The 22,022-nt window shown below is 40.8% G+C and overlaps 1 protein-coding gene across 1 annotated transcript in view; it reads right to left on the bottom strand.

The window, feature by feature from the left end:
* The window catches only part of LOC104596250 (SNARE-interacting protein KEULE-like), a 100,409-nt gene that overhangs the window by 36,217 nt on the left and 42,170 nt on the right, over nucleotides 1-22,022 (bottom strand). The window lies entirely within an intron of this gene.

Raw genomic sequence — 22,022 nt, 5'->3', positions numbered from 1 at the left:
TAGGTGATCAGAGCCCTTGGCCTTTAAGGTACTTTTAATAGGGGTGCCCTACATCTTTGGCCTCGAGAGTGAACAAGTTATTCAAATCAGCTTAAAGATCGTTTAACTTAAAGAACCTTAGGAGTAAATCAGGATGGACAACCAATAATGCACTAGTCTTTGGGTAACCATTAGGAGACTGCACTTTGTAGTTGATCTTTGTACGACTCCCTGTACTAGTAGGAGCATCTGGTTTTTCAACTTTTTCCTGGGTAGCAAGGTTGTGTGAAACTCTAGAACTTGCATCCTGATTGTTTGGAAATCAGTACATTGGATCCCATTCACTTTTGTTTGACTACAGGGTACTATTTTGAAGATTTTTTATGAATGGAACAAACTAGAGTGGAAACAAAGTAGAACAGTGAATCCGGATTTGGTCTCCGTTGAATACTGTGACCACAATCAAGTTGGATGGAACCAACTATCTAGCTTAGTCACAATCAGTTCAATTACATATTTGTAGTAGAGGAAAATTGGGCTATCTCACAGGCAGTAAGAAGAAACCATAGGAGACTAATTTTACCTATAAAAAATGGATGTAGGAGAATTACATGGTTATTGGGTGGTTGGTGAATTCTATGCAGCCACACATCAGTCAACATTACTTGTGGATGGATTCAGCTGAGATATGGGATAGTGTAGCTGAAACACATTCCTAGAAATTGAACATGGCTAGAGCATGATAGAGTTCAGACCTGTGATGCTCTTAGGTTCGAAATAATAAAGAGAGAGAAATAATGGTGAAAGGGTAGAAGAAAGAGAAGAGAAGAGAAGAGAAGAAGAGAAAAGAAGATCTGGTTCGAACTTGAGAGAGTTCTCTCTAGTCGGTCAGTTTTATTTATAGGTTTCTAAAACAATGCACAATGACTATTGTGCCCCCACTTAAGTGTGGGACACATCACTTAAGTTAGGATATACTTGTAACTACATCAAGCATATTACATAAAGTAAATTGACTACTCTACCCCTCTACATCTAACTCTAACACTCCCCCTCAAGCTGGTAAGTATATGTCATATAGTCTCAGCTTGTTACATATGCAATCCAGTCTTCCCCAACTCAACCCTTTGATAAAAAATGTTTGCCCATTGATTTCCTATGTTCACATATGTTGTGCTTATCACCCCACTAAGCACCTTCTCTCTTACAAAGTGGCAATCAACTTCTATATACTTTGTTCTTTCATGAAACACTGGATTAGAAGAAATACGAATCGCAGCTTGGTTATCACAACACAGCTCCATAGGAGTGTTGATCAAGTACCCCATTTCCTCTAAGAGATGCTTCAACCACGCTAGCTCACATGTTGTGTGTGTCATGGCTCTATATTCAGCTTCTACACTACTTCTTGCTACCACTGTTTGTTTCTTACTCTTCCATGTCACCAAATTGCCCCCAAGAAAAGTGCAATACCTTGTAGTAAACCTTCTGTCAGATATGGAACCGGCCCAATCAGCATCAGTGTATCCCTTTATCTCAAGACTTCCTCCACTTTTATATAACAAACCACAACTTGGAGCTCCTTTCGAGTACCATACAATCCTTAGAACAACATCCCAATGTAGGATTTGAGGGTTGTACATAAACTGACTCACTACACTAATTGCAAATGAAATATCAGGCCGAGTGATGGTTATGTAGTTCAACTTACCTACCAACCTCCTATACCTTCCAGGATCTTCAAACTCCTCACCTACATCGCTACTCAACTTGACATTCGGTTCCATGGGTGTTTCAGCTGGTCTGGCACCTAACAACCATGTCTCCTCTAGAAAATCAAGAACATATTTCCTCTAACACAAATTAATATCATGCTTGGACCTCGCCACTTCTATCCTTAAGAAGTACCTCAATTTGCCAAGGTCCTTTGTCTGGAAGTGATCCTGCAAGAAAGTCTTCAACCTATCAATTTCCAACCTGTCACTGCCAAAGATAACAATATCATCTACATATACCACCAATAAAATCCTCCAAACACTAGACTCATAGCTGAATACGGAATGGTCGACCTGACATTGTTTCATGCCAAATTTCTTCACCACTTCCCTGAATCTACCAAACCATGCACGGGAAGACTATTTAAGACCATAAATAGCCTTCTTAAGTCTACACACCTTACCATCCTCCCCCTGAGCAACAAACCATGGTGGTTTCTCCATATACACTTCCTTAAGGAGGTCACCATGTAAAAACACATTCTTGATGTCGAGTTGAAACAAAGGCCAGTCATACATAGCAATAAGGGAGATCAAAACACGAATGGAGCTAATCTTGGCAACTGGGAAGAAGGTGTCTGTGTAATCTATACCATACATTTGTGAATAACCTTTGGCAACCAATCGAGCTTTCAACCTCTCAACACTCCCATCAGGTAAGTACTTAACAGTGTACACTCACTTACAACCTACAATATGCTTACTAGGCGGAAGAGTGGTGAGATCCCACGTATGATTACGAACTAAGGCCGAGAGTTCTTCCTCCATTGCTTGGCGCCACCCTAGAGAGGTAAGGGCTTCCTAGACATCCTTAGGAGCAAAAACAGAGGATAACATAGAAACAAACTGGCGATGGGAAGTAGAAAGGTGAGATACAGAAACATAATTTGAAATGGGATGAAGAGTGCAACTGCGTTTACCTTTCTACAAAGCAATAGGGAGATCAAGGTCAGAAACAGGGGTCGGGGCTAGGATGGGAACAACTGCCGGATCTGTTGACGGTGACGAGGCTGGAGGAGGAGCCAGTACATGACGATGCGTACACACTTATCAGATGGGTGGCCATTCAACAAGAAGCTACACCGGAGGCGAAGACTTGATTAGAACTAGAACAAGAGGAATGCAGTCCTCAATGGGAACTAGAAGTGGAGGTAGAGGAAGACAAGAGACATCTCACCCAGAAAAAAAAAAAGGAACCGGCTCAAAGAACGTAACATTGAGACACACAAATGAACGTCGGGAACTGGGGTTATAGCACTTATACCCTTTATGAATCTTGGAATAGCCAAGAAAGATACACTTAGTGGATCGAGCATCCAATCTGTCCATCCCAGGCCTAAGATTATGGGTGAAACACATACACCCAAAAACCCAGGGAGTAAGAGAAAAGGGAGACAAAGTAGGGAACAAAACAGAGAAAGGAAAATGACCTTCAAGGATAGACATTGGAATGCAATTAATAAGGAAACAAGATGTAAGCACAACATCACTCCAAAAGTGTTTGGGAGCATTCATATGGAGCAAAAGGGACCAAGCGATTTCCAAAAGGTGGCAATCCTTACTCTCGGCCACCCCATTTTTCTAGGGGTGCCCATGAAAAACCAAAAAACCAAACCGAACCGGAAAATGCAGTTAATTGAACCGATCAATTCGGTTTCGATTTGGTATTTTTGAAAAACCGAAGAATCGTTTGGTTTTCGGTTAACCTAGAAAAAACCGACAGTTAACCGAACTGACTAGTATATATATTTATATGTATTATTTTTATATATATTTTTAATATATGTCACATACAACTGAGAATAACCTTTAGCAACAAGTCAGGCCTTCAACCGCTCCACACTACCATCTGGCAAGTATTAAACAGTATACACCTATTTACAACCCACAACATGCTTACCTGGAGGAAGAGTAGTGAGCTCCCACGTGTGAGTATGCTGAAGAGCAGAGAGTTCCTCCTCCATTGCTTGACGCCACCCGGGTGAAATAAGAGCCTCCTGGACATCCTTGGGTATAGATATAGAGGACAACAGAGAAACAAATTGGCGATGTGAAGCGGAAAGGTGAGAGACCGAAACAAAATTGGAAATGGGATGTAGGGTACAACTACGTTTGCCTTTTCGTAAAGCAATGGAAAGATCAAGTTCTGAAGGTTCTGGGACAGGAACAACAATAGGATCCAGAGACGAGGTAAAAGTCGGAGGAGGTGCCAGTGTCTGTCGATGAGTATACAGTTGTTGGATCGGTGGTCATTCAATAGGAATCTGCACTGGAGGAGGTGAAGGTTCAACCTCAACAGGAACAACCGGAACAGGATCACTAACTGGAAGAGGAAGAGGAAGCAATGGTGGAGATAACAGTACTTCAGGCCCCGAGAAGAATGGTACGGACTCAAAAAAGGTGACATTAGGACATACATAGGACTTCTAAGTGATGGGATTGTAATACTTATACCCTTTCTGGGTCCGAGAGTAGCAAAGAAAAATACACTTAATAGAGCGTACATCCAACTTATCTAAACCAAGACTCAGATTGTGAATAAAGCACACACAGCCAAAGATGCGGGGTGTTAATGGAAAGGGAGACAAGGTGGGGAACAAAACAAAAAAGGGAGACTCACCATGAAGGACGAAGGAGGGCATTTGAATAATAAGAAAACAAGCAGTAAGTACAGCGTCACTCCAAAATCGTTTAGGAACATTCATATGATGAAGAATAGACCGAGCAATTTCAAGGAGATGACGGTTCTTTCGTTAAGCCATCCCATTTTGTTGAGGGGTAGATGCACATGAAGTTTGATGAATGATGCCATGTTGTTCCAAATACTGTTGAAAGGAAATAAGAAAGTATTCACGACCATTATCTGAACGAAGAACTTTTATGGGAACACCATACATATTTCAGCATGGAATTTTTGAAAAATGGAAAATAATTCGCTCCTTTCTTTCATTAAATAAATCCATGTCATCCTTAAACAATCATCAATAAAAATGACAAAATACTTGTAACCATTATAAGACTCTACTTTAATCGGACCCCAAACATCTAAATGGACTAAAGCAAAAGGACTCAACATACGACTATCAACTCTAGGACTAAAGGAAACCTGATGGTGTTTCCCATACTGACATGACTCACACTGTAAAGAAGACAAATGACTCAAAGACGGAACCAGTAGCTTGAGTGCCTCGAGAGATGGATGTCCCAACCGACAATGCCATTGTAGAGGAGTTAAGGAAGTTTGAAGTGCAATTGACGACCCACCACCGTCAAGATAATACAATCCACTGGTCTCATGCCCTCCACCAATCTTCTTCCCCATCTTGAGATCTTGAAAAACACAAGATGAAGGGAAAAATGTAATAGAGTAATTAAGGGACTTAGTTAATTTACTAACTGACATAAGATTGAATGGAAATCTGGCACATATAGAACAAATGATAAAGAAAGAGATGTCGTGTTAACATTACCAACACCACAAATGGGAGAAGAGGTACCATTGGCCAGGGTAACAATTTGAGATGTGGAAGTTTTAGAGAGAGAAGAAAACACACCTGGAGTCCCAATCATGTGATTGGATGCTCCAGAGTCAATAATCCAAGGAGAGGGTTTGGATACCAGACAAGCTATATTTGAGTGTGCAAGGGTGGCTGTAGTATGTTGTGAAGTAGCCTGAAGGAACCTCTCATACTCATCTTGTGGCACACTCATTATCTCCTTCCTAGAAGCAGATGTAGATGTGGAAGGGTTTTGATCCGTCTATTGGTTATCACCCACATCAACCCTACTAGCGATTGCATGATTAGCCCATGTAGAAGGTGGGCCATGTAGATCATAACAAAAATTCACCGAATGTCCTTCTCTGCCACAGTGTGTACACTTCCTAGTAGAGTTGCCTCTTCCTTTACCATGACCTTCCCTTGAGTCACGACCACCACCACGGCCAAACATGGAACCACCACGACCACCTCGAGATGCATGTCCTCCCCCTCTATTACCACATCCACCTCCTCTAGTTACAACAAATACTGATCTGTCAGACGGTGTGGTACTCTCTGTGGATCCCAAAGAAATCCTGTGAAGCCGTGCAAATACTTCCTCAAGTGTAAGAAGAGCAGAACCTCCTAATATTTGTGCTCTAACTGGTTCGTACTCTGATTTCAGCCCCAATAAGAACCTAGTGATATCCAGTTGCTGCCTCTGTTGTTTTTGAACCTTAACATCTAGAGTTAGGGGATGATAGACATTGAGTTCATTTCTGAGGTTTCTCATACTAGCATAGTACTCTTCTAGGGTTTGATTCCCTTGCTACAGATTAAAATACTCCTAATAGAGCTGATACACTCTCGTAGTATTATCCTGTCCAAAATAAAGTTTCTTGGCATGTTCCCATATGTCCTTAGATGTATCTAAGAACATAAAGCTCACTTATTTTGGGTTCCATAACCATGTCTTGATTTGCGCATCTTGTTCCCAGTCATCAAACCCTGGAGATTCAGCTGATGGTTTATCTTCCTTCACATGTTTCACTTTCCTCTTTTCCTTGAGAAAAACTTCCACTGACTTGGCCCATGGCACATAATTCTCACCATTAAGTTTAATTGAAGTCATTTGCACACCTAGATAATCTGAGGGAATCATCACACCACATTTTTTATCACTACTACCATCTCCAGTTGCTGCCATTATGTCCCCCAATGCTATTTCTAATGTTGAATTCTCAGTCACCAAACAAATACTGCTGTCAAGGCAACACTATAATAGTCTCCAAAACACTGACAACAATCTCACAACCAGTCACAATCAACAAACTTGATGTAAGCAAACATTCAGATCAAGAACTTGATGTTTCAGACAGATTCGGCTACCATTCAGATTAAAAAATCGATGTAAACTACCATTCAGATAGACTCGGCTACTATTCAGATTAAAACATTGATGTAAACTACCAGTCAGAGATATTCGGCCATTCCTTTCAGCAGTTTTTTTTTTTTCTTTTCACACCACTATTGACAACTCAGAAATATTAGTCACCATGACAGCAACTCAACAACACAAATAACCACAACAAACCCTCTTGAAACAGCTTAGTGGAGGGTAAACACCACCACACGACTAGGGCTGTACTCATGGTGACAGCAGTATTAGACTGATATCCTAGGGCTGCCGCACCTTCCTAACACTTGTAATAGGGATTGCGGCAGTCCTAAAAAAATAAACAGGTGCCGCAATTACCAGATTGTGTACCTCAGATTTCGCAGCCCAAAGAAGGAGAAAAAAGGAGAGTTCACAGGAAAACTACAGAACTAATATTAGGATTACATCAACATATAACTTAAACAAGATGAAAGGACTAATATACCCTTACTCGACCAACTCTAACAATTTAGATGCCAAACAATACCTTTGTGCGCAAGGGTAGCCATGTTCTGCTGAGATGTAGCCTGAATGGACCGCTCATACTCATTACGTGGGAGACTCATCATCTCCTTTCTAGAGGCATTCGCAGATTTAGAGGGTATCTGATCAGCTTGTAAAGTTTCCTGTCTCGAACCACCACCAGTAGCCACTGCATGATTTGCCCAGATTGAAGGTGGCCATGTAGATCATAACAAAAGTTGATAGTATGTCCCTCCATACCATAATGTGTACACCTCCTCTGACCATTACTACATCCTCTGCCACAGGCTCCCCTTGAATCTTGACCTCCAATAAAACCACCACCACGACTGTACATGGGTCCACCATCGACCATATATGGGTTCACCACCACCACGACCAGGCTGAACTTCCCGAACTCCTCTACCTCCGCGGCCTCCCCCTCTAGTTACTGTAAACGTAGACCTATCTAATATAGTGGAGTTCTCCGTAGATCAAATCGAGATCCTTTGGAGACGAGCAAACACCTCTTCAAGAGAGGGAAGGGCAGACCCACCTAGTATTTGAGCTCTCACCGGTTCATATTCAGACTTCAACCCTACTAAAAATCTGGTTACGTCCAACTGCTCTTTCTATTGTTGCTGAATTTTGACATCAGATGTAAGAGGGTGATACACATTCAACTCATTCCGTAGATTTCTCATACTAACATAATATTCCTCGAGACTTTTGATTACCCTATTGCAAATTAAAATACTCTTGTCCCGAATAAAGCTTCTTTGCATGATCCCAAACCTCATTGGTTGTATCTAAGAACATAAAGTTCACACTGATCTTAGGCTACATACTATTCCATAACCATGTCATAAATTGTGCATCCTCTTGTTCCCACTCATTGTACCCCTAAGAATCAGTTGAGGGTTTATCTTCCTTCACATGCTTCACTTTCTTCTCAGCTTTCAGAAAAACTTCAATAGATTTAGCCCAAGGCACATAATTCTCACCATTCAGTTTGATAGATGTCATCTACACATTCAGAAAATCAGGGGGAACCATTACACTAGACTTGCATTCATTGTTGTCTCCCATAGCTAACCTAAAAAATATATTATCAATCTGTCACTCCACTCCACTAACTAGTCACCCACTACACACCAATGACTTACTCCTCACTCCAACACCCATGCAACCTACCTATTTTAAAACCCACGAACTAGACTCTTGCATTGTCAATCAACTACACCACTGAAATCAGCCCTCTTCATACCATCGAATAGAGGGCTTTCTACCAACCAGACAAAGCAGCCACAACACCACCCATTGGAGGCATAAAAACCTCCATAACAGAAAAGCGATCACTCCTTTTCATGTCAACAAACCCAGAGAAGAATACAGAATTCTGGGGTGAAGAAATGGATGCTATGACCCTACCCCAAGGGTCCTTTATATAGATAATGAAATTAAAGAATTTACTAAGAGGCCCTTGCAGGGCTGAAGAGAAAATAATAAAATAAGAGATACAATACATATGGTACGTCAAGAAGTTTCCTCACACTCCCCCTCAAACTGATGCAGAGGCATGAGCATCAGTTTTCTTACTAGAAATAAGTGTCCGGACCTCGTCATGGCCTTTGTGAAGATGTTAGCAACTTGCATATCAAAGGCAACATGAGGGAGAGAGATAGAGTTTGCAAGAAATAAGTCACGGATAAAGTGGCAGCCCACCTCAATATGCTTTGTCCTTTCATGAAAGACTAGTTTAGAGGCAATCTAAATTGCACTATTGTCGTCCGCATACAGAGGAATGGGTGGAGAGGAATGACACAACTTCTAAAATAAAAATTGAAGCCAAACAACTTCACTACAAACAGATGACATTGCCCAGTACTCTGCTTCCATATTGGACTTGGAAACAGTCTATTGTTTCTTGCATTTCCATGATACTAGAGTCACCCATGAAGACATACCACCTGGTAGTGGAGCGGCATGTGTCGGGGCATCCAACCCAATCTGCGTCAACATAGGCCTTTAGTTAGATAAAAGAAGATGAAGAGAAGAAAGACACTGTGATAAAGAGCCCTGAACATAGCAGATGATTTGATGCACCGCATGAAAATGAGGTTGACGAGGGGCAGAGACATACTGACTAACAACTTGAATTGCATGTGAGATGTCAAGACGAGTCATGGTGAGATAGATGAGAGACCCTACAAGTTGCCGATAGAGGGAAGCATCAAGAAGCAAGGAGCCTTCTGATTTGGATAATTTGACATTTATCTCCAAGGGAGTATCAACTCGTTTATCATCAGTAAGGTTAGCCAACTTAACAAGATCAGAGGCATACTTGTGTTGGCAAACAAAATAACCTTGGGAGCTCTGTTGAACTTCAAGTCCCAAGAAATAGTTAAGAGGGTCGAGATCTTTCATGTGAAAGGAACTGTGGAGAAGAGACTTGAGGTCCTGAATTCCTTCTATATCATCTCCAGTCAACAATATATCATCCACATATAGTAAGAGAATGGTAAGGCCCTAGGGCCTTTTCTAGACAATGAGAGAGTAGTCCGACACACATTGGCTATACTCGGCTTGCACGACAACATCTCTGAATTTCAAACCAAGCTCGAGGGGCTTGCCTTAGCCTGTAGAGGGATTTCTTTAGTCGACAGACGAGGGAGGGATCACTAAAATACCCGGGAGGAGGTTTCATATATACTGTTTCCTTTAGATGCCCATGTAAAAGAGCATTTTTCACATCCAGGTGAAAGATAGTCCAAGAGTGTGCAGTAGAGAACTAAAAGAACACGGACTGTAGTAATCTTGGCCACTGGAGCAAATGTCTCCTCATAGTCAATGCCATACTCCTGCGTATATCCCTGTGCCACAAGCCTGGCTTTGTAACGATCCAAAGACCCATCAGATTTTAGCTTGATGGAATAGACCCATTTGCTCCCAATAAAAAAGCCATTTGAAGGTGCTAGGACAAGGTCCCAAGTGTCATTCTCATCACGGCGTCTCGCCATTGAGGGTTGCTACTGGCCTGCTGGTAAGAACGGGGAATATCTGTAGAGGGAAAAACAACAGAGAAGGAGATGTGGTTTGAAGGAAAACCATAGCGGTCAGGTGGTCTAGAGATATGAGTAGAACAGCACAAAGGTATAGGAGGAATAATTGAGGAATCTGAAACTTGAGCGTTAATTACAGCGTTGTCTGTGATGGGAAAAGGATCCGAACGAGGAGGAAGAGGGGTCGTAGGCATAGGAGTTGGACCACAAACCTGGTTGCGAGAGAAGACAAGAAGATCCTTCTCAGCAGTGGACGATGGAGTATCCTATGATTCAAAATCATGCAAAACTGAAACAAAGGGTGCAGATAACTTGACAATTCCTGAAAAGAAGAAGAGATATGCTCAAGAAAAATCACATTTCGAGAAATACAAATACGACATGCTGAGGGATCATAACAAAGGAATCCCTTGTGGTTAGGTCTACATCCCATAAAAATGCACATGAAAAATTGAGCTGAAATCTTTGAACGTTCACGAGGAAGATGAACAAAGCATAGACACCTAAAGACATGAAGATGGGAAAGATCTAGGGGGGATCCAAACATCTTCTAATGAGGAGATATGTTAGCAAGAATAGAAGATGGGATACAATTGATCAGATACACTATTGTGCTAGCGGCTTCTACCCAGAATGTGGGAGGCGCATGTTACTCTTGTAGAAGAGTCCTTACAACACTGAGAATGTGGCCATTCTTTCTTTCTACCACACCATTTTGCTGAGGAGTGTCTGGACAACATTGTTGGACTTGTGTGCCATGATGTTTCAGATAAACTAGAAATTACCCGTCATTGTATCCTCCCTCTGAGTCTGAGCTTAAGGTCTGTACATTCCATTATGTACAGGTTTTACTATCAGCCTCATCAGGTTTACATACAGTCCCATTCAAGTAACCTTCAAGTCCCTTTCTGTCAACATAGAAATTGAAATGGAACTTCCACATATCGTAGTTAGTTCCATCAAATTTTATAGGGAGAAAGTCAATCTTTTCAGCCATCATAAATGAGCAAAATCAACCCAGGGAAAAGAATAGCAGCACTGATGTTTACAATGTTAATCAGTGCACTTAAATCAGCAATGAACAAGGCAGTGAATTACTTCAGCTGAACACAATATTTCTCTAAAATTTAATATCAGGGATGAAGCATGAAATGCAAACAACACCAATCCAGAACAACTTTAGCAAGAAACTTTATAGAGGAATCAAAATCCTCCAATAAACAACCCAGAACAACACAAAATTAGGGCAGCACAAACTAGGGTTCCAAGGACTGATAAGAGAAGAAAATACCCTAGGGCAACACAAAACTAGGGTTCCAAGGACTGATAATAGTCGATTAAGACAATAGTGAGATACACCAACCTGAAATGAGAAGTTTTCCAGATCAGCTTGAAGAGAGGACCTTATGTCTGTTGAAGTTCCCCAGTCTGAAGCATAAGAAACCAGAAAAAAAAAAGGTTCAAAACTGCTGCTGTTCAAAACTGAACCCTAGAAGCCAGGCTGCTGCTGCGCTGGAGGAACCAGTTCACAGTAGGAGAAAGAAGGCTGCTGCTGCCCAAGAGAGATGGTCAGAACTCCCTCAAGACTTTTCAGATCCCACAGTTTTCTGAGTGAAAGAAAAAAAACAGATCTGGGCACAGCCCAAACACCAGTTGAAACACACAGAAAACAGTATCCCTGATATGGCCAACGAGAAGGCAAAGAAAGAACAGGAATTACAGAGCAACCTGCTCTGCTACCATGTCAACAAACCCAGAGAAGATACAGAATTCTGGGGTGAAGAAATGGATGCTACGACCCTACCCTAAGGGTCCTTCATAGAGAATGAAATTAAAGAATTTACAGAGGCAACAGATATTAGAGAATTTACAGAGAGGCCCTTGCAGGGCTGAAGAGAAATAATAAAATAAGAGATACAATACAATAAGAACTACAGTAATATGGTACATCAGGGAGTTTCTTCACATTTCAGCCCTTCTGTGAAACTCCTATCAACCAATGAGAAATCTGCAAAAACCTAAGAAGATAGGCGCTGAAAAGAAGAAAAACTGGGTTGATCTGAACTGATTATATTTTCTCTGATACCATGATAGAGTTCAGACCTGTGATGCTCTTAGGTTCGAAAAAATAAAGAGAGAGAAATAATGGTGAAAGGGTAGAAGAAAGAGAAGAGAAGAGAAGAGGAGAGAAGAGGAGAAGAAGAGAAAACAATGCACAATGATTATTGTGCCCCCACTTAAGTGTGGGACACATCACTTAAGTTAGTATCTATTTGTAACTACATCAAGCATATAACATAAAGTAAATTGACTACTACCCCTCTACAGCTGACTCTAACAGAGCATACAAACTAAAGAATAGTGTCAATAATCTAAGATGGGAGAAACCACTAGCAATGTATTATTCTATGCTGAAATCCTTATGCCAAGAAATCAATTCGATGGAGACAGTTGTATGAGAGGGAATCAATTTGAGTTCCTAACTGGACTCAACCCTAAGTATGATATTACTATACAGAACATTTTGGCTAAGGACGAGGTAACACTATCTCAAGCCTATGCAATGTGTTAGAGTTAGCCGAATAAGGGTAGATTAGTCAACTCACCTTGGTTAAGTTATGAGCTTGTGTGGCAGTCTTATTAGAGGTTCTCTGTCCCATACTTAAGTAGGGGCAGTTTAGTCCTTGTACATTTAATTAGAAGCCTAATCACTATTAAGAGGTCAACTGATAGGGTTTAGCTATCAGGTTCGACAGTTCTTTCATCTTCTTCTTCTTCTCTTCTTCTTCTTCTTCTCCTTCTCTTTCTTCTTCTCCTTACTGGTTCGGACTACTGTAGCAACAGTAGAAACACAATGGATAGCAGTGAGGAGAGTAGGAGGCAAGTTGTTCAGCTTCCATTACCATTTTGGCGTCCAAACCCATGCAAACCATAAATTAAAATTAGTAAAAAAGTAAGCCATAATTTTACTATAAATAGTAATGATGAAACTTACTAAAATATAAATTATGGGAATTATTATAAATTCTAGTGGGGCTACTGGTCAACATGTTGACTCTGACTTTAACAATCTGTTGACAGTCCAAAAATCATTAAATAATAACCTCCCTTCATGAAAGCCTTTCTGCGATATGATTGCCTTGATGTTTGGAAGGTCTCCTCCACACTTTTTAAGCTCCAATATGTCCAAATTTCAACTCAATCCAACGGTTGGATTAAGTGAGATTATCTTTACAAATTCTGCCTGGAAGTTTGTCTGTTTCTGTGAACAGTCTTCTCTTTCAACTTTTAATTTTTTTTTCTTCTTGGGTTTAGCTAAAGCTTGCTGAAATCCATCTACGTCCAAGTGCTTGGGTGTCAAGAAGATAATATCCCCGTTCTATTTAAAAGAGTGGATATCAATTGCTGCTTCTACTCCTAATCGGTATTTCACTAGAGATGGTACCTTGTCCCATCTCAGATAAGGTCAGGAAACCAAAACCACCTCTGCCAAATTCCAGATATAGTCACTATTGTTGTCTACTTTACACACAAATGGTATAACCAGTTCAATCACCATAAAGATTTCAGTCTCTCCAAAAACACACTTTGATTTTTCATCCAAATTCTTGTCAATATTTCCAGATATGGCTGTTAGCTGTCTGGATCTAATGGCAGGTCCCTTAGAACCTATGATGTTAATAAACTCCTTTAGGGCATATATCAAATACATCCACCCTTTACCATGTCTTCCTTCTGGGATAAACATGGACTCTTTCCACCCCTACGAAAATTGTTCTATTATCTTACAAACGTGCCTTATTTTTTTCTGATCAAAACCACTATATTCCATCACAACTGTCCACAGAAACGCCTTTTTCTTACAGTACCACTGACAGAAATATCATGAAAGCTTTTTAAGAAGCAAGGGATCGTTTCTTCCTCAAGAAAAACAGAAACTCTGCCTTTAAGCTAGCAGCAACTTTCCCATGAAACTCTTCTACCTCTACAGAAAGAGGACATTTGTAGATGTGAAGGTAAGTAAATTCAGGATCTCAAAGCAAGGATCAGATGTAGAACACAAGATAAGAAGAGGGGGGTAATGGAGAGGAAGGAGACGTAGAGTCAGAAAAACAGGAGAGGAAGACTGCAAGCTGATACCAGCAGAGGAAATCCTGAATCCCTAGCTCAATTAATAGTTAAACATCTGAGACTCCTGTTCTCCCTGACTGCCCAATGGCATCGCCACCAAAGTAATTACATATCCAGATATTTTTTCCTGTATTTTTGTTTTATCAGGTTACATTGAAATGCTATTACACAATGTTGGTCCCAGCTATCTGGGGTCTTGGAAGGGATGGACTGGGTTAACTTTTAGCATTTCTTTGCACAAAGTGGATGCTTTGAGACTCAAACCTACATTCTCATGCTTGTCATCTCGAGATTTTACTATTTAATGAAGCAATGACCTCTTCTCTATCTCTTTCTTATACAGATCAATAGATTTTGTACCTCTTTCTCCCCATCAGCAACAAATTCTAACCATTTATATAATCAAATTCAGCAGGGCCTTATCCTAGCTATTTCTAGTTAGCAGTATTGTAGAACGTCTTATAAGATATACTGCATTCTATACAGGTGGAATGGAGGTTGAAGGAGACTCTAGTAGTCATTGGTTGGACTAGCATAGCACTTGATACCCTGTATGGCATTCTCTCACATCTGTCTTAATAGCTGTTGACAGATGTTATTGTATGTACTGTACACAGATTTAGTGCCCGCAGGGGTACTTTTGTAATTTCTACACCACTTGTGTTGTACGGCCAGTATAGTATAAATACAAATGCTTCACTCGCATGAAGCAAGTTCTCTTGAGGCATTAAGTCCGCCAGCCTCTTCTCTCTTCTTCCTTCTTCTTCTTCCTTCTTCTCTTCCTCTTCTTTCTCTTGCTCAACATGGTATCAGAGCGGAACCGTCCAGGCCTGGAAAACAACCAGCTGAGGTCACTATATTCCTGATGTTCGAAGGCAAGGAAGAGAAATCATTCTCCAGTGCTGCGGTTAGTCTCCAATGCCGAGTAGAATCAGCTTGTCTGTTCAACTTCCTACCACAGAAAAGGGTTCTGCTACGAAGTTTTTTTTTCATCCTCCAGCCCAGGTGCTGGTATCTGTAGTTGCTCGGCTGAGAAGACTGTAGAAAACTATCACCTGATGTACGAAGAAGGGTTCTGGCTTGCAGAGAAGATGGTGTCCAAGAGTGTACTGCCTATCCACTGTTCGGGTGACCTGGTACTCAACTGAAGTTTTTTTTATTGTTCTCTTGCTCTCTTCGATGGACTGTTAATGCCCTAAAATCTGAATAGGGTGACTGTTCGGCTACATTTTTTTTTTCTCTTCTCCTGTGTGTTGCTGCTATTCAGCTACTCTAAGTAACTGTTGATGCCCTAAACACTCAGTGACTGTTCAGCTGCCCTGAAACTGGTATCAGCCGATTAGGTGTGTGGTGAACTACCACTTTGTATTTCTGTTCCTACTGAGAAGTTGCATGAAAGTTGTAAAACTGTAGGTCATTCAGGCCTGGTTACACTGCAAGTGCAGTGTTCGTATGTTGTTCTGTGGACTCCTACAAACTGTAGGTCATACAAACTAGTACTGCAGCTGCAGTGTTTGTGCTTGGTTTTCTGTGAAACCGAAAATCAGCAAGTGCCTAGTTGTGGACTGTAGCAGCTCTGTAAGGCAGTGTGCCTTGTGCCTTGGGTTTTGTGTACTCCTAAACCTGGAATCATGAATAGTGAAGATTCAGCCACATCCGGAATCTCCACAATGCTGAATGGAATGAGTGGGGGCAGTGACCTATCCTCCCCTATGGCAGTTGTTCCTCTTGAGGGGTTAAATTACCTAGAGTGGTCAAGAGGGATCAAGTTATACATAACTGCAAGGGGAAAAATAGGCTATATAAATGGAAGAATCAAGAACCACCTTCTGGAAATGCTGAACATGATAGATGGGATCAGGAGAATAGTATGGTTATGTCGTGGCTCTTGATCTCCATGCAACCACAAATAAGGAAGAACTTCATGTGGGCTGAAACTGCAAATGAGATCTGGGAACAGGCAAAATCCACATATTCTGAACTACGACACTATGCCAAGATCTATCAACTGCAAGCAGCATCATCTAATTTTCAACAGGGGAGAGAAGTTTATCAATTTATTACTCTGACTTGACCTCTGTTTGGAAGGAGTTGGACCATTACCAGAATATTGATTGGAAGTGTGATGAAGATGCCAAATTGTATAAGAAACTCATCTCACAGCAAAGAGTGTTTGCCTTTTTGCATGGTCTCAATCCTATCTATGAATCCATCAGAGTACAAATTCTCAGTTCTAAGGATCTTCCATCAATTCAGGAGGTCTATGCTCTTGTCCAGTCTGAAGAGTGTAGGAGAAACTTGATGAACATCATCGGAGGGGATGCAATTGTTTTGGTGGCAAAAGGGGGTGCCTCTACTAGTGGTGGATCTTCTTCCAGGAGAGGGGATCTCCAGAAGAAAACAGAAGATAAGGAGAAATTGTGGTGCACTAACTGTCAGAAGCCCCGGCACACCAAAGATACTTGTTGGGATCTTCATGGGAAACCAAAATGGGCTCAAGATCTGCCTAAGATGCAAGGCTCAGATGTAATTAAAAGGCCCGGGCAACAAGGTACCAAGAAACACCACATGGCCAACATGGTTACTCGGGAGAATCAGCCCTCCACTTCTACTGTGACTCAAACACCACATGGCCAACATAGCTACTCTGGATTTGACCCAAGGGAGAATATTGTAAACTCCTTCCGTGACCATCTGGAGCTTTATGGTAGAACAATTCGCCAGATGGATGCTTCTCCCACAACCTCATTTGCATCCACGTCAGGTAATCCTGCCACAACTTTCCATGTTGCTTCTCACAACCTTGACTCTCCATGGATCATTGATTTTGGAGCGTCAAAACACATGACTGGTATGTCCTCTTACTTTCAAACTTATCACCCTCTTTCCGGAAGAGATAAAGTGAGACTAGCTGATGGATCATACACTTCCATAGCTGGTCAGGGAACTCTCTCTTCCTCTCGGCCTTACACTTTCTGATGTTCTTCATGTTCCAAAATTTCCTATGAATTTGTTCTCAGTCAGTAGTGTTACAAATTCTTTAAACTGTTCTGTGACATTTTTCCCTTCCTATTGTGTGATTCAGGATCTGGCCTCGGGGAGGACGATTGGTAGGGGACGTATGGTTGACTCTATATGCTGGAGAATAGGGTTGGCATTCATGTTACAGAGTCTATGAATCAGTTCAAAAAGAGTAAAATGTATTTGTCGCATTGTCGCTTGGGTCATTTGTCTTTTGAGTCCTTAAAAGTTGTTTTTTCAGAACTGTGTAAGTCAGTGTTTGTTTCTGATTTCTCTTGTCAAACGTGTCAGTTAAGCAAGCATTGTAGAACTCATTTCCTACAAAAAAATAGTAAATCTGAGTTTCCTTTTCACATTGTGCATTCTGATGTGTGGGGCCCTGTTACTTTACCTTCTGAGAGTGGCTACAAGTATTTCATTACTTTCATTGACGATTTTTCCAAATACACTTGGGTATACCCAATGTGAACCCGTGAGGAAGTACCAAAAATTATCCAAGATTTTCAATGGATGATCTTCACCCAATTTCAGACTGAGACACAAATATTTCAGTTAGACAATGCAAAAGAGTTTTTTCATAGTGACCTCACGGAGTTCTTTGCTTCACATGGCTCACTTCATCGGAGCTCTTGTGCCCGCACGCCACAACAAAATGGTGTGGCTGAACGAAAGAACCGACACCTCCTTGAAGTGGCACGGGGTTTACTACTTCATATGAATGTTCCCAAACGATTTTGGCTTGAGGCTGTTCTTTGTTCTACATACCTCATTAACTGAATGCCCTCTCGTTGGTTAGAGTACAAAGCCCCACATCAGCTTCTATTCCCTAAGGCCCCTCTTCTTTCTATCCCTCCTCGTGTTTTTGGTTGTCGGTGCTTTGTCCAAAACCTATCTCCCACCCAGGGGAAATTGGACTCCCGTGCTATTCCGTGCATATTTCTTAGCTACTCATTCTCTTAGAAAGGGTATCGTTGCTTTGATCCTGTTTCTCGGAGATTCTATGTCTCCATGGATGTTACCTTCTTTGAAGATGAGCCCTTCTTTCCTGTTTCTCCTCAGGGGGAGTGTAGGCATGAGGAGAAACTGGTTCAGCTTCCTCCTCTTCCTAATCCTTCTCCTTCTCCCCCTTCTCTTCCTGATCCTCCACCTTTCCGTGTTTTTTCTCGTCGTCGTAAAGGCCAACCAAGTTCAAGAGCTGTGGAGAATCCAAAAGTTGTACCTCAAGTGCCATCAAACTCCTCGGGGGAAGATCATACTCACTCAAGTAACATGACTCCCAATGATGGTCCTGACCTCCCTATTGCTAATGATCTTGACCTTCCTATTGCCCACAGGAAAGGTGTTAGGTTGTGCACCACTAAACACCCCATTTCCAACTTTATTTCCTATGAGAACATCTCACCTTCATTTCGTGCCTTCCTTACCTCCATTAACAGTATCCCTATTCCCAAGAATGTGGCAGAAACTTTCTCAGTACCAGAATGGACAAATGCCATGAAGGAAGAAATTGATGCTCTTCATAAGAATGGCACGTGGGAACTTGTTGATCTCCCTAAGGGAAAGGATCCAGTTGGATGTAAATGGGTGTTCACTGTTAAGCATGGGGCTAATGGAACCGTGGAGAGGTATAAAACTCGTTTAGTGGCAAAGGGGTTTACTCAAGTATGTGGAGTTGATTATGCAGAAACCTTTGCCCCTGTTGCCAAAATGAACTCTATTAGAGTACTTTTCTCTCTTGCTACTAATCTGAATTGGGATCTACATCAACTCGATATCAAGAATGCCTTCTTGAATGGTGACCTTGAAGAGGAAGTTTATATGGTTCAACCCCACGGTTTTCTGGCTCAAGGAAATGAACAGAAAGTGTGCAAGTTAAAGAAGTCTTTATATGGGCTGAAGCAATCACCAAGAGCTTGGTTCAGTAGATTTCATACTGCAGTTCAGCAGAGGGGATACAAGCAATGTCAGTCAGATCACACACTGTTTGTGAAAAGGGGAGAAGGTAAAATGGCTGCCCTAATAGTATATGTGGATGACATAATTGTTACTGGTGACTGGAAGGATGAAATTCAAAGTTTGAAGGGTTTCCTTGCCACTCAGTTTGAAGTGAAAGATCTAGGACCTGCCAAATACTTCCTTGGAATTGAGGTTGCCCGATCGAGAAAGGGTATATTTATCTCCCAAAGGAAATATGTCCTAGACTTGCTTAAGGACACTGGAAAGATTGGGGTTAAGCCAGCTGACTCTCCCATTGACCCCAACCATAAGTTAAGTGACAGCCAAGGTGAACCTCTTAAAGATGTGAAGCAATTTCAGAGGCTTGTAGGGAGATTGTTGTACCTCTCTATGACCCGTCCAGACATAGCATATGCTGTTGGTGTCCTCAGCCAGTTCATGTATGCACCTAGGACCACTCATCTTGAAACAACAGAGAGGATACTGCGGTATCTTAAGAAGTTCCCTGGTGCTGGCTTATTATTCCAGAAGCATGGACATTTGAGAGTTGAAATTTATACAGATGCGGATTGGTCTGGATCTCAAAGTGACAGAAGGTCTACTAGTGGTTATTGCACCTTTGTAGGAGGGAACCTTGTTACTTGGAGGAGTAAGAAGCAAACGGTGGTGGCTAGATCCAGTGCTGAAGCTGAGTACCGTGCAATGGCACACGGAGTAGCCGAAAGTACGTGGATAAAGAATCTGTTGGGTGAGTTGGGTTTTCCAGTGGACAAACCCATGACTCTACTCTGTGATAACAAGGCATCTACAAGTATTGCTGCTAACCCGGTACTAGATGATAGAACAAAGCACATTGAAGTTGACAAGCACTTTATCAGAGAGAGTCATCACAGGCGAAGTATGCACTCCATATATCAGCTCTGAAGACCAACTAGCAGACATCTTTACAAAAGGGCTAAACCATTCCAGACATTAAGATCTTTGTGACAAGTTGGGCATGATTGATATCTATGCTCCAACTTGAGGGGGAGTGTTGACTGATGTTATTGTATGTACTGTACACAGATTTAGTGCCCGCATGGGTATTTTTGTAATTTTTACACCACTTGTGTTGTACGGCCAGTATATTATAAATACAAATGCTTCACTCGCATGAAGCAAGTTCTCTTGAGGCATTAAGTCCACCAGCCTCTTCTCTCTTCTTCCTTCTTCTTCTTCCTTCTTCTCTTCCTCTTCTTTCTCTTGCTCAACAATAGCTATTGCCAAGATTGGGAGTGTGAAGTTCAATGTCTTGAGGCTTTTTTTCCTTTTAAAAGGGATAACACTTCAAATATTCAAGTAATTGATACTTTGACACTTTCCGTGCTGGGATGCACCACCTCTTTTAGGAATCTTTTTATCAGCAACTTAAAGTAACATGTGATAGAAGAAATACATTAAATCTTTTTTCTTCTTTGAATGATAATAAGAGATTTTATTACAAAGCAACAATATGGAACCCTAACAAAAGAAGGACCCTGGAAAAGGGGGAAAGAACAAAGAAAAAAGAAACAAAAAATAACAGAATCAGCTTGATTTGGTGTCTTCAACCCTACTCCAACCCAAATCATTAGCTACTAAGTTAGCTGAACTGGGGACCCATCTGAACAAGTTGTTTCCTCTAGATGCCAAAGCTCACTCCTCTCTGACATGTACATCAATTACAGAAAAATGATATGACTACATGCACAACTATAGCCACAAAATCTTCCTACTTAATAGAATGGAATGGCAAATAAGACCTATAATTTATTGAGCATGATCTACGCTGGCAGTTTTCATATTTTCAATGGGTTCATCTATGATATCGGAAAGATATGATATCTGAAAAACTTATGACCAATCAACTGGAGTTATAAATGTGGTAGCTAATCAGGTGTTATTTATCAAACTTCATGGGTGGGTTTTAATTTGTCAAAACTCTTCCAATACCATGTCTTTCCCACATCATAGATTTTCCCATTTTCAATTTCTTGTTATTTTGTATTAGGAAAAATACTAAAATAAAACTAATACTAATGGATTTTTCATTCAAAAATGCATTAAATAATTAATTCGTGACAATATCACTTTTAATTATAAATCTCAAAATTGTATGTATAATCAATTCCATTCAGCTAGAAGGCAAGACATATTTACAATTATGAGTTTTTCAGATAAGAAGAACCAAAACAAATAATCAAATCAACACGTCAATAACATAGTGAATCCAAGCATACAAGAATTAAAACATATTGAATTCATGCAAATAAGCAAAGTAACAGAACATTAAATTCAAGCAAGGAAGTATAGAATCAAGAAAAGAAATAAATAAGTAATAAACAACACACTAAAACATACTATATGATTTTATGTATCATAGAGCACAACTAAAGCACTCACCAGAAAATGCTTTGTTGCCTAGGCATTGCTTAGGTGCCCACCTAGATGTTGTCTTCATAACTATGCCACAGGCATTAAGTTCATTGTTGACATTTTACCAATAATGAAATTATTTTTATCACTAAAAAAAATGACATTTTAACAAGTAAAATAAAAATTGTACAAGTGTGAGTAGATAATATACATCCCCATGCAATCCATGTAAAGTTCTTCAAACACTACAAGCCCAGTAAACATGATATGTACCTACATAAACACTTATGAAGGACCACTCTGTTTTCAAACATCGTTATGATTC

This window comes from Nelumbo nucifera, chromosome 1 (genome assembly GCF_055504915.1).
Source record: "Nelumbo nucifera cultivar China Antique chromosome 1, China Antique-T2T, whole genome shotgun sequence".
Lineage (NCBI taxonomy): Eukaryota > Viridiplantae > Streptophyta > Magnoliopsida > Proteales > Nelumbonaceae > Nelumbo > Nelumbo nucifera.
Note: the sequence above shows the minus strand (reverse complement) of the source record. Positions and strands in the feature narration are given on the sequence as shown.